Genomic DNA, 16,998 nt, shown 5'->3' on the forward strand with positions numbered 1-16,998 from the left:
TGCAGATTTGAACCTGGATTTGCAATTTTTTAAATAGCAGATTTGAACTCAGATTTGAAATGTTTCAAATTGCAGATTTGAACTCGGATTTGCAATTTCTCAAATTGCAGATTTGAACCTGGCCTGCTCTGAGTTGCTCCCTTTGCAGCACAAATTGCATTTCTGCACTTAACAGGGATATATTGTCATATTATCCCCAGCTTGTAGAAGGTGTTCTCAAACTCTCGGTGAGGATTTCCCACAGATTTCAGTGAGTTTTCTTCACTTTTCTGTGTATTGAAGAATCACCCCCCTCCAATTTGTGCACAGTCCTCATCCTGGCTGAGAGCTGACACAGAATTGGGGGTCAAAGATGCTCCACAACCCCGTGGGAGGGGGCAACAATCCCAGATTTGGGAGCTAAAGCCCCATTTCTCCAGGGCTGCTGCTTCACAGTTACTACTTTAAAAAAGAGCTTTAATTTGCTTGTTTTATAGGTTGTATCTTTATGAAATAAAGGTATATTTAGCAGCCACAAACACAGGCAGCTTTGAGTTGATTTTTATAATCTTTTCCTGAATAGACTTGCGTCATTCCAATAAGCCCTGGACAAAAGAGTGGACAGTTGTCTGAGAGTCTTTTTTATAACATTTCTCTCTTTCTATTGTTAGAGAGCTGCTAATAAAAGAACCAGGAGTCCATTAATTCAGTGAATGAACATATAGTAAAGTCAGTTCCCTCTTGAGAACAATAATGTTGCGGTCAGCTTAGGTTTCCATGGAAACTAAGTACTTCTAAGAAGTTTGCATCCTTGATTTTGCTGAAATGAAGCATGTAAAGTAAAAAAAAAAAAAGGTGTAAGGCTGGCACGGAAAAGTCGGCAAAGAAAGTGATGGTTAAATTATTTCGCAGGAATAACATTGTATGTTGAATTTCTGTGATACAGATGTTTGGGCTGGGTTGTTCAGTGAGTGTGGGTATGAGAAATGGCTCCGTGAAGAGATCTCGGGGGGTTTTGAGCCCATAAATCAGGCCAAGTTAAGAGGACTGGCAGTGGTTAAGTTTGCTCTCTCCATATCTGCAGAAGGCTGAGGCAGCCCCAGGCACACGCAGGGCAGAGCAGGGGCTGGCCCAGGCTCTACACCTGCAGGCTATGAAGTGGTTAATGGCAATTTCCTATTTCTCCCTGGCAAATAATGTGGATTTTGGGTATGGTGTGAGCTCCTCACGCAGTTCTAAATAAGATCTTTTTGTGAGTTAAGCTGGTTCTTCTCCTCCTCCATCCAGTGCAAACCCCAGAGCTGCGATGTCGAGCTGTTCCCCAGCACTGATTTATAACCTGTGTTTGATTCCCCTGCATTGCTGGGGCTCAGGAGATGTCCAAACCGTGCTGCTGAGCTGCTCCCATGCATAGCTCAGGTGACACATGCCTGCAGTGAGCAGCATTCCCTCAGATAAAAGTGTCCCTGAACTCCAGGCAGGTTTAGGAGAGGTCACCTGGTTGTCTTGATGCATCCCAAGCACAGATGGGATTCTAACTCAAACCCAGTTTCTAACTCAAAATCCAGCCCAACACAGACTTTGGGCTGGGTTTGAGTTAGAAACTGCATTTCTGTGGAGGTCAGGAGACAGGTGGCTGCTGCCTTGGCAGAATAAATGATTTAGAATCCTTCCCTGTGAGGGTGGGGATGGCCTGGCACAGGGTGCCCAGAGAAGCTGTGGCTGCCCCTGGATCCCTGGAAGTGTCCAAGGCCAGGCTGGATGGACATTGGAGCTCCCTGGGACAGTGGAAGGTGTCCCTGGCCATGGAATGGGGTAGAATGAGGTGACCTTTAAGGTCCAACCCAAACCATTCCATGGTTCTGTGATCAGGGCACAAAGGAGACTCATTAAGACGTTCTGACTGAGTAATAGTTATGCTAATAACACATGCAAATTCAAGATTCCTAAACTTTTTTATAACCAAGAGTTTCCTAAATAATCTGAAACCCTCATGTGCTGGTCCCTGCTCCCTTTGCTTGGGGTTTGTGGGAATGCTCACACATTTAACAGTTTGAACACAAATTAACAGTTTCAACACAAACGAAGAGTTTCAACACAATTTAAGATTTTGAAACAAATTAAGAGTTTGATCACAAATTAATGTTTTAACACTTCTCTCCCGATCCTCCTTTTCCCTCTGTGTTTATAAAATTCATTTCAGTGCTCCCCTGTTAAAAGCCACGTGCACTATCACACATGAAATGCCAATACCCAGCATTGCTGCTTATCCACTCACATCTGATGTGTTTTTAATTGTTTGCATCAGGAGCCCAGGCTCCTTTTCCCTGCTATCCAAAGTGAGGGGCTGGCATTTCCAGCCCGCCAGTGAAACAATATTCTGGATGATTAGGAGGCCTTACAGCCCCGGCTCAGTTTGAAAATGCCAGAATGCCCCAGAGATCCCCATGAATCTGCTGCCAGCCGGCCCCTGTCAGAGCTGAAGGCAGCACTGTCTGGAGCCCAAAATCAACTTCAGGAAGGTCATGTGAAAGAAAATCCTCAGTCATCAGGAAGCCCTTGGCCCCGTGGCCTTTCTGACATTTTCTGACAAACCTTAAATCACCAGAGTAGACAAAACATCACAAATTTTGGAATGATAGCCTGTGGGATTTGGGGGCTGTGTGGTAACTTGGAAGGTAACACACACACAGAGCCCCCTCCCCTCCCTCTGCTCTGCAGTTCCTGCTGGGATGCTGAGCTGAGTGTGGCACCAGGGTTTTGCTGGAATCAGCTCCTGGAGTCAGCTCTGGATGCAGAACCACCTCTGGGGTGGGCTGGGAGCTGATGCAGCAGCAGGGGACGGGGCTGCCCTGGGCCAGCTCCAGGTTTTTCCCCGGAACAGGGAATATTCCTCAGTGTGGCAGCTGGGATCTCTCCCAGGACAGGCTCCTGTGCCATTGGGGAGCCTGGAATTGGGTTTTAGTGTGTGGTTCCATGTCTTAGAGGAGGTTGATGGTTCCATGAGGTGCTCTGGGATGCTGAGGGGTTGCAGGGCTGGGTTGATCCCATTGGAAGGAGAATTTGGGTCAGGCAGGAGCCTCTTGGAGCTCCCTGGATAAGCAGGAAAAGCTGGACAGCAGCTGGGGAGGGAGGAAAGGGGAGGGGGAGGGTGAGAAACACCAGGGGGACTTGAAGTTGGGTCCAGCACTGATGGTGCTGCTGTAAAAATGAAAGCCAGAACGCAGAGAACTGGGTGCCAGTGAACAATAATTAAATAGAAATATACATAACATAACAAAACAAAATATATTTTTTATTTTGTTTTTTTTTTCATATTTTTTTCCTAGAAATAAATCAAGGTTCTGCAGAGCAGCAAAGGTGGGACTGTTGTCCCACAGGGACAACAACATATATTGATATATTTTGATTTTAGATTCTACAATGTTTCTATGAGATGTTAAAATGCATGTTCTGGGAAAAAATAAAACAAGCCAACCAAGTTTATTTTTCACAGGACAGTTTGGGGAGAAAAATAAAGAGAAGTAATCACCAGAAGTCAGCTCCTCTGTGATGTTCAGTAGTGCTTTCCCTCTGGAAATTTCAGCTCTGTAAACATGTATATAAATATATATAAAAATATACATAATAATAATAATAGCAGCAGAAGGAGTCTAAATTAAGTGCTTAAATCCTTTCTTGGCTAACCCAAGCAATTCATTCTTTTATTACTTTTTTGCCCTCCTTATTTTAGACTGTAACACAGAATATAGACCAGAAATACCAAAAGCTGTGGAATAGATTAGAAACTAATTTGTAAACTTCAGAGGAAATTTTCCTCCTGCTTAATGTGACCTTATAAGTAACTGAAATTAAGAAATCTTCTGTCATCTGGAGGCATCCCCTCTCCTAATCTTCTGGAGTTAGCTGATTATTTTAGGGATTTGTTGCCATGAATTCTGGCCTTGGGGAGGGGAGGTGAATTTGCTACCCAGCATTTTTCCAGCTCATTAATAACTGCTGCAGAGATAGTTCTGCACTGCTGCTGTCCGGACATCTTAGCCCCTGCTTGGTGCAATAATTTCTTCTGTTCCAGAAGAATAAATTGCAACTCCTAAAGGAATTGCTTCTTTGAGTTTCCACTGGAATTTCAGTCTTTAGCTTCAGCTCCTCTGCCCCAGGATGTTGGTTCTTCCTCACAGAAGGCCTGGGAAAATTCTGGAAATTTGTATCAGTGCTGCTGCCTCAAGGTAGTTTTTAGGACAGTATTGAATTCTTCTTTCCTGAAATATTCAATTTAAAAATGAGTCAAGAGAAATTTTAATTTTTTCAATGTTTGCCCTTCCACTTACTAAAATTTATATGTAAAACCAGGAAAGTCTTCACTTTCATTGTTCATCTCTTCCCTTAATACCTGCTTCAGTTTTTCCCTCTTTCTGCAGCGCTGCCGAGAAATGAGCTGGACTTTTCTCCTGGTTATCTTGGCCAATTCAAGCAGTCTCTTGCTCAGCTCCTGCTGCCATGAAATGGAGATTAATCATTTTACATGTCATGGGAATCTTAAAATAGGTGAATCCTGGAAAATGTCTGTGCTGGGGCTGGGGTTGCCTTGTAAATCCACCCCAGGGAAACACCCTCAGCTGGACGCTGAGCTCTGTCTGGGCTTGGGATGCTCCTTACTCTGACCTCATCCCTTTTTTCTGCCTGGCTGTCTCTTCTTCCTCTCAATTCCTGTTGGGAGCAGAGGAATCCTGGAGGGTTTTTATTGTATTTGCAGGGATCCTCATGGCAGGGAGGAATGATGAATCAGACTCCATGTTCTCAGAAGGCTAATTTATTACTTTGTAATACTGTATTATATTAAAGAATACTATACTAAAGAATACAGAAAGGATACTTACAGAAGGCTAAAAAGATAATAATGAAAACTCGTGACTCTTTCCAGAGCCTCGACACAGCTTGGCCCCGACTGGCCAATGAGTCAAAATAATTCACACCAGAATGCAATGAAACAATCACCTGTGGGTGAACAATCTCCAAACACATTCCACATGAGCACAACACAGGAGAAGCAAATGAGATAAGAATTGTTTTTCTTTTCCCTGAGGCTTCTCAGCTTCCCAGGAGGAAAATCCAGGGCAAAGGGATTTTTCAGAGAATGTGAATGCCACAGGTTATTTCCCTGCTTTCCTGCAATGCCAAGCAGGGAGGATGTGCAATTTTTCCTAAGGAGGTTGTGCTGTCCCTGAGTGAAATCCTTCCTCTCAGGCTTTGTGTCTGCTGATGACTCCAACATGTCCTCGAGTTCCAACAGCAATTTATTCCTGGCAGTTTGGATTTGCCAGACCTTTTGCCAAGAAAAACTTGGGATTGGGAGAGTGTCCCACCCTCCATTCCAGCTCTGCTGCTCACCATGTGCTCCTTTGCTCTTTCCTGCAAACCCCAGAGCATCCCCTGCTAAACCCAGGTACAAACTGGGCATTCCTGGAGTAGGAAATGTGGGATTTAAAAAATGTTTATTTTTCCAAGGCATTGCTATTTCAGAGATATAGATATAGATATCAATAGTATAGATATAGATAGTTATTTAGAATAAATATAAATATAAATATAAATATAAATATAAATATAAATATAAATATAAATATAAATTCAACCATCCAGAAAATCCCATCCTCATCCAGGAGCTGAGTTGGGTTTATGCAAAACACTTCATGTTCAGCTGCTGTTCACACCACCTAATGATCCATTTTTAAAGTATTTGATTCCAAGAAAGAAGCCATAATGGTTAGTCGTGGACATTTTAATTATTATTATGCTGATAGCATGATTTTCTCAGAGCAATGAAGTCGGAAAAATGAGATTTACTATTTAATCCTGGTGTATATCCACATTACTGCCCAGAACAAGGCTTTAACCATTGGAAATATGAATATTTTTGTTCTGGTGACTTCAAAGTGGTACAGAGCAAAACAGCCATGAAAGCAGAATATTCTGGGACAATTTTAAAGGGTCATTTTGCTCCATGATAGGAAGATTGGCAAAGGAGCAGCTGATGGATGTGAGGGTTTGCAGCCATGTTTGGTTTGGAAACTCACTGTGAAGTTTGGATGCATCTCTGAAATCCATCAGAACCCCTTTGGTCTGAAAAACATCCATGAAAACCTTGCACATGACTTTATTTTTATTGTTTTCTTTCATAGATTTCTTCTAATTCCTCAGAGTAACTGGGCTGGAAATACCCAAGGAACAGATTTTCTTGTTGCATTTTCTCTGTTCTGTTTGTAACGCCAGGGAAAGCCTGGAAGTGTTGGAAGCTTGTGCACATAAATGATGAAAAAAAACTAATGGAATTTTGCTTTTTCTCTGGAAGTTCAGAAATCCTTTAGAGCTGGACAAGGCTTTGAGTGTGTTTTGCTTCTTGCAGAGGAGTAGAATTCAAGAAAAAGGACTTTTAAAAAATTTATCTTCATTAATTGAGTCTCCACAAAGCACAACCACAAATTGATTGGCATGATGTTCAGATTTTAGGTTTTAAAGAGGGAAAGGAGATTTTTCCAGCTACATTTCTCAGCTCTGTGGTTAAATTAATATTTAGTGTCAGTCAGAAAATCTGCTGGACTCTCTTTTTGGGTAGGACAGAAACTGCTGATCTCACTGATCTCCTGTACCTCTGCTCTTCCCTCAGTCTTGTGCTTTTTGTGCTTTTTCTGTGATGCTTAAAGATGTCAAACTGAATTGCAAAGCCACGTGGTTGGTGCCTCTCTCTCCCATTTGAGGACAACCAAACCTCTCTCTCTGTATTTACACAGCCAGGATTTACCTTTGTAGTAGCCCCATTTCCTCCCCAGGTTGTTTTCACTCCCATAAAATAGCTCACCTGTGCTTTCTGTGCTTGTACAGGGCTCCCCCTTTTCATGCTAACACAGCACATCAAATATTTGTTTGCTTTCTTTTTTAAATATCAATGAATAACAACTTCGTTTAAAAAAAAAAAAAGAAAAAAAAGACAAAGACGATGAAGAAGAAGAAGAAGAAGAAGAAGAAAACTGCTAAGCATCTCATCTTTAAAAAAAAAAGAAAAAAAATACAAAGACGATGAAGAAGAAGAAGAAGAAGAAGAAGAAGAAGAAGAAGAAGAAGAAGAAGAAGAAGAAGAAGAAAACTGCTAAGCATCTCATTTCACAGGTTTGCTGTTGTAAAACAGCAAAATGTGGTGGCACAGAAGTCCTTTAAATAAATGAATTTGAGCTGATTTTGTGCTTGTACAGGAAAAATTTTTGAAGATAATGTCATACTGTAAAAGAAGCTGCCGAAATTCGTATTCTGCTTTTTTGGTCACTCACCTGTGGCATGCACAGAATGGGACCAGCAGGAACCAGCCCAGGAGCAAGGTTTGGGTTGGATGCTGAGAAAAACGAGCCCCTGGAATAGCTGAGAGCTGAGCAGACTCTCTGGGGAGCAGATAAAATACCTGTCCCTGCAGGCTCTGGAGAGGTTCACACAAATACCTGCCAGGCCGGCCTGGATCTCCACAATCCTGCATGAGAATGAGGGGTTGCCCAGCTCCCTCCCAGCACTCGGGTTTTCATGGAGCTCGTGGGTTTATCTTGTTCATCAGTGAGAAAGGGAGGCAGGAGCCCGAGTGTCCTTTCATTCCGCACGTGTGCGGCCCCAGCACACGGGGAAAACGCGAGCTGGGGGCACTGAAAGCTTTTCTTCTCGTTTTAGGCTCTCTTTGCCTCCCTTTAATGGTGTCTGGGAAGTGTCGTGCCCTTTGTGTTCGGTTTTCCTTATCAGCCGAACATTTTTCTCCGTTTTCAAGTGGATTTGGTGCTCAGGAGAGCTGGCAGAGCAAGGTGATCTGAGGGGCTGAAAGTGGCTGAGTTATCCAGCATGGAAACCAGTTGATCCAGATTCTAAAACGTGTGGTTGTACCTACCTGGATAACAGAAAAACAGAGGAAATGGAAGGAAAGGAAGGAAGAGGAGGAAGAGAGAAAGGAAGGAAGAGAAAAAGAGAGAGAAAAAGAAAGATAAAGAAAGAAAGAGAGATAGAGAGAGGAAAGAGAAAGAAAGAGAAAGAAAGAAAGAAAGAAAGAAAGAAAGAAAGAAAGAAAGAAAGAAAGAAAGAAAGAAAGTAGAAGTCCTAATAGTTGTAACTGTAGGCCAGAGTTCTAAATTAATGCATTAAGTTAAAACAAGGATGATAGAACATGGAATAACAGCTGCAAGTGAATGCTGGAATGCTCAGTGCTTTTATAAAGAGGATTGAAGGTGTCGAAGCATTTTTCTGTTTCAACATGGCAGTTCTTTGTCCTTGCTGCTGACATTGCTGAGTTTCTATGTATCGTTGCACGGGGTGGAAACATCCTTTAACTGCCAGACAGCACTTACTGATAAGCCACCAATTAATAATGTTGATTTGAAAAGCCCGAGAATAGGTGAGAAAGCAAAGTCCTTCGGTAAGTCATATTTGCACAGTATTAAGAGTCCCCTTTTACCTGGCCCAGCAAACACGGCGTGGGGAGCTCCGTGCCATTGAAAAGCTGAGAGACTCTAATGATATGTGCAACTGATAATTGCCACTCCTCGCTGCTCAGCACCCACTTATCGTGCCTTTTGTACATACATACCTTTGCAACAGGCAGCTCCTGGCAGATGTGGTTCTCTTTCCTAAAGAGCCAGAAGCTGAGTTTTTTATTTTTTTATTTGTTTGGTTTTTGGTTTTTTTGGTTTGTTTTGGTTTCAGTTTTTTGGGGGTTTGGGGGGGTTTTTTTTATTTGTTTTTTCCTGCTACATCGACCTGTTTTATCAAAGAAGTAACTGTCGGGGAGGAATCAGCATTTCCTTCAAAGCTTGGATTGAAGGCTTTGCGTTGGGTCTGGGTGTGCAAACATCCCCCTCTGTTTGCTCAGCTGATGCCACAGTCGTCCCTCAGCGCCGGCAGGGCAAGGCCAGTGCTGGTTCTGATGGAACAAAAAGTGATTAAACCCGGTGGCAAACACCAAAACAACTCGCCGAGGGAATCACAGATGATTCCACTCATGGCTTTGGTGGAGGTGATTGTGCAGGTACAAAAGATCTCAGAGTGTGCACAGGGTTCTGGGCTCTCGAATCACAATGTGAAACATCCCCTAAACTCTCATTTATTGAAAGAACAAACTGCAGAAAAGTCAAAAACCCAATCCAGGCGGGCCCAGGCAAGTGGGGCACGGTGTTGCCATATTTCTCTTCACAGACAAAAGCAAGGCACAATTCTTCCCAAGAATATTTCTCGGTTTCACATTCTCTGAAGCTCAGAGAAAGGGAAAACAATTCTTATTATTTGCTGTGCCTGTGTTTGTGCAAAAGTAGAATGCAATATGGAGGTCGTTTACCCAAAGTGATGGTGTTTTGTTTCCTTGGCCTGTCAGGGCCAAGTGTGAGTGTTGGGATTGTCGGCTGACAGTGCAGTTGAGCACTTGGCAGATTCAGTTTAGATATAAAGTAATATAATGTAATATAATATAGAATAATATAACAAAGTGATTAATTAGCCTTCTGATAAGTCAGATGCATCATTTCTCCCTGCCATGGGGGTCGTTCTGTTTCCACAGCACGGAAGGTGTGAGGTGGGGACACGTCGTGAGGGGAGCTGCTGCCGGCAGCCGCGCGCAGAACGCGCTCCATCATCTCTATCTTTGTATGTTCCTGTGCTCTTAAAAAGGCATAGAAATGGAATTAATTAGAAGTAGATGAAGCTGTTTGATTAAAGGGCTTACTTGTTGCCCGGCCGTATGTGGAGGTATAGAAATGCAATTAGTTAGAGAGTGCCATTAGCAGTGTCAGGGACCAGAAGTAATAGAGCTTAACCCTCCCGGGAGGCTGGGATCCCGGGCTGCAGGGCCGGGGTTACACCACAACAACTGTTTTTCCCTCTTAACTCTTTCCGTGGAGAGTTTCCCAGCAAGAGCCAGCCTGTTCAAACACACACAGAGCCGGCTCTGCCCTCCCTGCAATCAGCAGCCTGCAAAACGAGAAGTTCCACAAAGACTCGCTTTTAAAATATGCAAAATACATCAATTTGCCAGCTTTCAGAAATCCCTTGAGAGCGTGGCTGGGAGCGCGATCCTGCTGCAGCATCTGTTGGTGTAGCACTGACCTGCAGGGTTTTGGGGTGGGAGAAAACACACGGGATTGAGCAGGAGCCTTTCCCCAGTGACACATTCGGGAGCTGCACGGGGCTGCTGCAGTTTCACTTTATCAGGTTCTGCCTAAGTTCACTTCGATGGCATCAGAGTTTATCTGCCTGCTGCTCAGGGTGCACTTTGGACACCTCTAGGATCTCTTTCAAGGAGTTTTGTGTGGTCTTGCTGCTGTTGCTCCTCGAGTTCTGTTGGGTGTGAGGAAGGAAGTGTTGGCTGAGCCCTGGCTTTTGAGGTTTCAGTCTTCCTGCCCAGCACTTTTTCTGCTCTTTCATGGAAGCTGGATTGACTGAAGTGCTGGAGTGTGAGTGCTCAGCCTCGCTGCCAGCTCAGTAACCTGCCCACAAACATGGTATCCAAACATTTTCTGGGGAGGAACATCCACGTATGGGATGCCCTTGGGTGAGAAAATGCTCCCCAGCATCAGCCAAGGTTGGGACAAACCCACTCCAGAGCACCCAAAATGTGTCTGAGGTATCTATCCTTTCCCTTGAGAAAGTGCTGCTCTCCAGATGAAAAGAAATGCACTTCATATTTCAGCTGATAATGAGAAGTTAATAAAATCGGGATTTTGTGCAATGCAGGACCTCTGACATCTTAATCTTTATTAAAGAGACTTAAACTACCAGGAACTGCTGGTGCTGACTGGCACAGCCAGACTCGAGAAACACCAGGAGAGACTGGTCAAATGAACTGTTAAACAACTCTTCCTAATCCATCAGGAAGAAACAATAAGTGCTGGAAACATCTATTTACCATGCATCAATCACGCTTACCTAAGCAATTTCTAAGTAATTATACTTCTGTTATATAGTTCCTGAGATGACTGGTCTGAATGAGACGTTGGGTTTATTAAAACAACAACAAAAAAATCACTTTACTTGACATATCAAATGTCATTTCACATTCTGTCACAGTAGTAATTTTTCTGGACATGATTTCTGCTAATAGTGTTAAAAATCCTATCTGGAATTCAAATTGCTGTTTTTCCCTTTTCAATACTTGACAAAAGGAAGGGTTTAAAAAATTTTAAGTGGTAGAGATTTTGTCTGTTGAGTTCTGCAAAGTCAGTAAAAAAGGCGGTGGGACCAGCTTGCCGAGATGTGACCCATGGGAAGGGAACATTGGGAACAGGGAGAATAAAACTGATCTTTGCTGCAGTGAAAGCTGAGTGCTTTTTCCCTTCTTTATTTCTATTTCTGCCTGCTTTTATCCACAGCCATCCCTGCAGGAGCAGGCAGAGATAGGAAGCTCTGGTGGTCTCCAGGACACACCAAGCTGTGAACAACCATCTCGTTCCTATTCTGAAGATTTTTGCTTATATTTTTCCTGACCAATAGAACATTCCAGGCTAATGGATCAATTAATGGAGGGCAGTTTGTCTCTACATTTTATACAGCCATGCAAATGCAGCGCCTTGTGGCTCGTTGACCTTTGATGTTTGAACATCACGGAGTTATAAAAACAGATATAAATATATGTGTGTTTTACAGACCCATCATTGTGTGGGGCTTTGAAATGTCGTTTTCTAATCCACTCAGAGGAAGGGGAGGGATGGAGTCTTTGTCAGTATCCAAGCAATTAGGATAATTAAAAAAGAAAGCTTATTGGGTAAACATGCTCTTAGATTGTGACCTCTTAATTAATGGACTACAGGGAGAAATTACAGCGGTGGCAAGATAATTAACACATGCATTTAAAAAGAACTGTTAGACAAGGGTATTATAGGATAGTAAGACACAGATTTGAATCAGGGAAGGACTCTGGAGGTGAACAAACACGGTGGAACAAGACAAGATTTGCATGTGTGAGTGCCCCAGCACACAAGAGGGACAGATTAGGATAACTTTGTTATCACACCCTTTAGTGCCACATTCCCCCAGCCACGGGCTTTAAGTCCAGGCTGGGTTTTGTGGAGTCTCCCAGGAGCAGAATTCCATCACAGGATGTATTGCCACTCCTGGTAATTCTGAATTTTGCCACGGGAGTGTTGGAAACTTTGCTCCCCTTGACAGGGATGTTGGCACCCACCAGGGACTGTTTTGGGGCACCCCGCGTGTGCACTCCTGGTTTTGTGGCTCTCACCAATCCTGACAGCTCCAGTCAGTATTTTAGAAACTGGATCAGTCATTAACAAATTTTAAAAAATCAGTTTAGGAACCAGATTGTTTCCCTTCTCAGAGCAGAGTTTGAGTCGTGTGTGATGTTGGGTTACAGAGTCAATCATCACCCCCAGTGTGGAGAGAGCTCCAAACAAGCCAGAACACCCAAAGCAGACATTTTTTGATTGATTTGCCTCTTTCTGTCACCAAAACTGTCTCATCCTTGGCAGGTACAAAGCAGAGCAGGTTGTGAGGGGGGTTCTCAGGCTCTGGCTTTGTACAAGAGCACCCAAACCAGTGTGAGCACTGAGAGGAGTGGTGGTTATCAGCAGTGTTATCAATAATTCACCAGTGCAGGGTTTTGGTGCCTGGCAGCTGAGGGGCTGAGCAGAGCAGCAGCATCCAGGCATCTTGCTCACCTGGGATCATTTCCCCTGCACCATCTTTGGGGTGGTTTTTTCCATTTTTGAAAGAGAATCAAAGCTCTGTGATGCCCAGACCTACCTCTGCAATAGGGTTTTTATCTCTGCAGAGTGAGTGTTCCTGAGCTGGCTGTCAGGATTGCCCTGCTCAGTGCAGGGAAGCAAAGCTCAGAGCATCAAAGTCTCTGATGGATCATCATGGATTGCTCAGGGAAGGGTACAAACACCCAACAGGGATCTCCATGCTCATGGAATTGGCCTTGGGAAGGGTACAAACACCCAAAAGGGATCTCCATGCTCACGGAATTGCCTGTAGATCAGGCAAAATCTTGCCCAAAATAGGGAGGAACTTTGGATGGGCTATGAAGGTGCTTTGTGTGGATAGAAAAGATCTCAGGGTGCACACAGGGCCAGGGTTCTGGGCTCTGGAATCACAAAATCCCCTAAACTCTGATTTATTGAAAGAACAAGCTGCAGAAAAGTCAAAAACCGAAATGATTTGTGCTTAAGGGATCAAACCTCACGCTCCAAACGTGCACACAAGCCAAAGCTGGATGATTAGGTACAGTTTGAGGAACATGTGATTTGCATAAGTCCCCGCTCCCCACAGCATCCCAGGGAACAAAGAGATGCTCTGCCAAGCCAACATTTCAGGGATCCCACCGAGCACTTACCCAAATCCCACCCACTTCTTGGTGAGTCTCAGCACTGCTGCTTTTGTCTGAATATAAATGTCCCTGTTCAGTGCAGTGTTCATCCTACCTGGGACATTAAGAGATGCATGTGGACTAAAAAAATATTTTAAAAAAGCATTATGAATGTTTGATTAGTGACTTGGGCCCCAAATTTTTAACTAATTGAGCACATTAAATGGTATGTCTGTGAAAGACTAATACAAGACACTTTTCAAAGCTTCTTTAATAAAAATTCTATTTGGGATTTGACCATAATGGCTATCCTTGCTTGCCAAAACATGACTTCTTAGCAGGTGACTTTCATCAAGTACATCTGAAATAGTACCTAAATGAATTAGCAATAAAATGGACTTAGGCCGAGCAGTAGGAGCCTCCATTAATCTTGGGTTAATCACTAAAGAGATGCCATTCACTTTTCTTAAGAAGTCACATTTTTCTCCCCTTGCTGGCGACCAGATTTCATAAAGTAACATATTTCTAATGAAAGGGCTCTGCTTGAATTAAAACCCTGAAGGTTTATGCAGATTTTAGTTTTGATTACTGCTGGCATGGGCTCTTAGCAGACTCCGGAAGGTAGGGCCGCAGTGAAAGAGTCCCAGCATGCAGTTCATAATATTCTTTGAAATAAAATAGTGCACTTGTACTTAGTGGCTTTAATCAGCTCTGACTTTTGATAGTCAAACAATAGCTAATTACAGTAACACCTGCCTTCTAAGTCATGTCATGTAGGTTATTGCCAACAAGAGACCTTGTATCTTAGCTGCGTGATTATTATAGAGTCTAAAACCTATCTGTTCAAAAAAGAGGGGGGAGAAGAGTGGAGTTTGGTGGCCATTATCCCTCTTTTTATTGTCTGATGCATTTCTGGCTTTTCTCGTGGCAGTTTGCAGCGTTTGAAAGGCACAGAGTTGGTGTTTACGGCCGGATTAGAGATGGGAGTCTCGGGGAGAAGGATACGATTTGCAGCTCTCACTTTTCCGTGCACTAACGGGAGATAATGCTGGATGTGTGCAGCCCCAAAGCTATCTGAATGCGTCTCAATTTTCAGTGTAGCACAAAATTTGAAATATGTTGTGAGTTGGTTGTATCATCGGATCTCTGGCAGGCAGCCACGGAGCAGAATTTTATTTCGCCGTCATTAAATGCACTGGTACGGGAAGGGGAACAAAGGGCCATTTATTCCAACCTTCATCAATTCTGGAAGGGTTTCATAACATAAAAAATACCCAGCTAAGAACCCGATTTTGAAATGACAGGCCACGTTTCTGAAAAGAAATCCACACTTTCCCCCCAAAATATCTGCCTTTCCTGTGAGGAATTGTCAGATGAGTTTCCCTGTCGGGTGGAAGCCATAAATTATTGTCTCATTGAAGACTCTTTTCTCATTAATTTTGCCAGCAAATAAGGCTTCGTTTTCACAAACTCAGTCAAGTGAATAATATCAGATGTTTGCCAGAGGGTCTTCAAGAGCTGCAGCTCCGTGTGCTGATCCTGAAGGGATGCTCCCTGCTCCAGACCAAAAGGATAACGGAACAGATTTGGCCCCCAGTTACTCCCAGATTTGGGCTCAGAACTGTGTGAGCAGGAAAATTAAGGGTTTTAATGCCCAGAGCATTCAGAGAAATCCTGGAAGTGTAAAACGGACCAAATGGAGATGTCGTTGGGTCTTGTTTTACAGGGTGTGTTTTATGTGTTGATGTTTTAGGAAATTGTCACGGGTGGGTTATGCATGCCCAGGGTTCCACTGTTCTTCCTCCGTGATTTTGAAGGGAAATAGATTAAATTCTGGGAAGAGCATCATTCTCAGATAGCTCTGCTCTGGCTGGCAATAGAATCCCTTCAAAATATTTGGGGATTTTGGCAAGATGTGGTGTATTTCTGCCCTGGGCTTTTCACCTGGAATCTTGCATTTCCTGCACTGTAACCCATCGCATCTGAGCACTGGGTGAGTGTAAGGGGGTTAAATTTCCCTTTACAATCAGATTGCATGTTTAAAAAAGGAATTATACAAGGAATTTGTGACGGAATGTATTCAGGGCTACCTCAACGAGCAGGGAATTCATGTCACAAGGCCATGTTGTTAACTCTGCTTCCCAAAACCACTTCTAAGTTCAGCCTTTAATGGGTTGGCTTTTCCCTCTAAGTTATTCTTTCTCACTCCATCATTTGTCACGTTAACCTCAAACCGTGTAGCGAGAAATCTTCTTTATATCAGTTACCATGTTTGCCATATCTGATCAGCGTGATTGATCATGGCCCCAGCCACAGGTTGGTAATAAGCTGTTTTGAGAGAGACACACATTTCCCCCAGGACAAAGCTGGCATGACAGCATTATAAACTGGCCATTTATCAAGCTGCTCCCAGGTGGTCACTGTCGGAGCACGGCTCGGCAGCCTGGGCTTCCAGGGAGCTACGGGGGGATGGACCAGGGGCTGGTGGGCACCGTGCTGCAGCTCATGCAGGAGACAGTAACAAATGACACCGCGCTGCAGGCGCCATCCCGAGTGCAAATGTCACGCCTGGAGTCGGCCAAGTCCCTCCTGGAGCGTGGCAGAGGGGTAAAACACCACGGGGCTGCTCCACAGGGAATGCTGGGGGGTTTGCTGTGCCCCGAGGGCATGGGGCTAACAGGATATTTGCCCTTGTTTGGATCTTTAATTAGTTGGGGTGTTGTCGCCCTGTTCTTCTAAGTTCTTCTAAGCCTTCTGATGTTTACATTGTTGTAATGAACTTCTCATGCATTTTATGTAAATAACTTGTTTTGCATTCTTTTATTTAAGAAATTTGATGGACTGTTGATTTGTCCAGTGTCATTGGAGAGGTGGCACTGTCACCCTCCAATCCACTGTCACTTTTGGAAATCCATAGATGTTGGAGTCAGAAATTCTTCTTTTTATCTTGGAGATTCCAGTGTCCGGGTCGTTTTATTTTGTGTCCTAGAATGACAGGGAATTGCCCAACTCTTTTTAGGGTGTGAAGGTGTGGTTGTGGGCAGACAGCCACCAAGGTGTGTGGGCATCTGTGGAGTCTAAAGACAGAAGGAATTTAGGAAAACTTTGCTTTGACCAACCCAATGTGCTTTCATGAAATTTCTCCCTGAATTGTATTCAATATGCTCTACTTAAGATCCTCACAAAACTGAAATACAATTTTGTCTAAACTGCAGTTGAAAAAAGTTATTCATGAAATTGCTCACTGAATTGTATTCAATATGCTCTACCTAAGATCCTCACAAAACTGAAATACAATTTTGTCTAAACTGCAGTTGAAAAAAGTTATAAAATTTCCATTTATCCAAAACAATTTGTAGGGTCTGTTTTGTTGTTTGGTTTTTTTTTTAATTGAGTGTTTTTAGAGTATAGAGCCAGACACTAACATACCTCTGAGATGGAAGCCTTGCAATTGTATGTATGTCTTGTGGTTTACACATCAGAAAATAATCTGGCATAAGTATGAAAATGTAACTGGCATCCAGCTGCAGGTTTTATTGGAGCATCCTTTGGTTGGGGTTTAAATCCCCCTTTGGGGCATGGTGCTGTCCAAAACAGGGATGGAGCAGAATCATCTTCATCCCAGCTTTGCAGCCCAGGACTTTCCAAAGGGTGTGTTTGCAGGGAGGCTGGAGAGCATCTCC

At 43.5% G+C, this 16,998-nt stretch overlaps 1 protein-coding gene across 4 annotated transcripts in view; it reads left to right on the forward strand.

Annotated features, from left to right (window-relative positions):
* The window catches only part of PRDM16 (PR/SET domain 16), a 295,903-nt gene that overhangs the window by 157,845 nt on the left and 121,060 nt on the right, over positions 1–16,998 (forward strand). The window lies entirely within an intron of this gene.

Source organism: Passer montanus, unplaced genomic scaffold (assembly GCF_014805655.1).
Source record: "Passer montanus isolate IOZ18808 unplaced genomic scaffold, ASM1480565v1 scaffold62, whole genome shotgun sequence".
Classification (NCBI taxonomy): domain Eukaryota; kingdom Metazoa; phylum Chordata; class Aves; order Passeriformes; family Passeridae; genus Passer; species Passer montanus.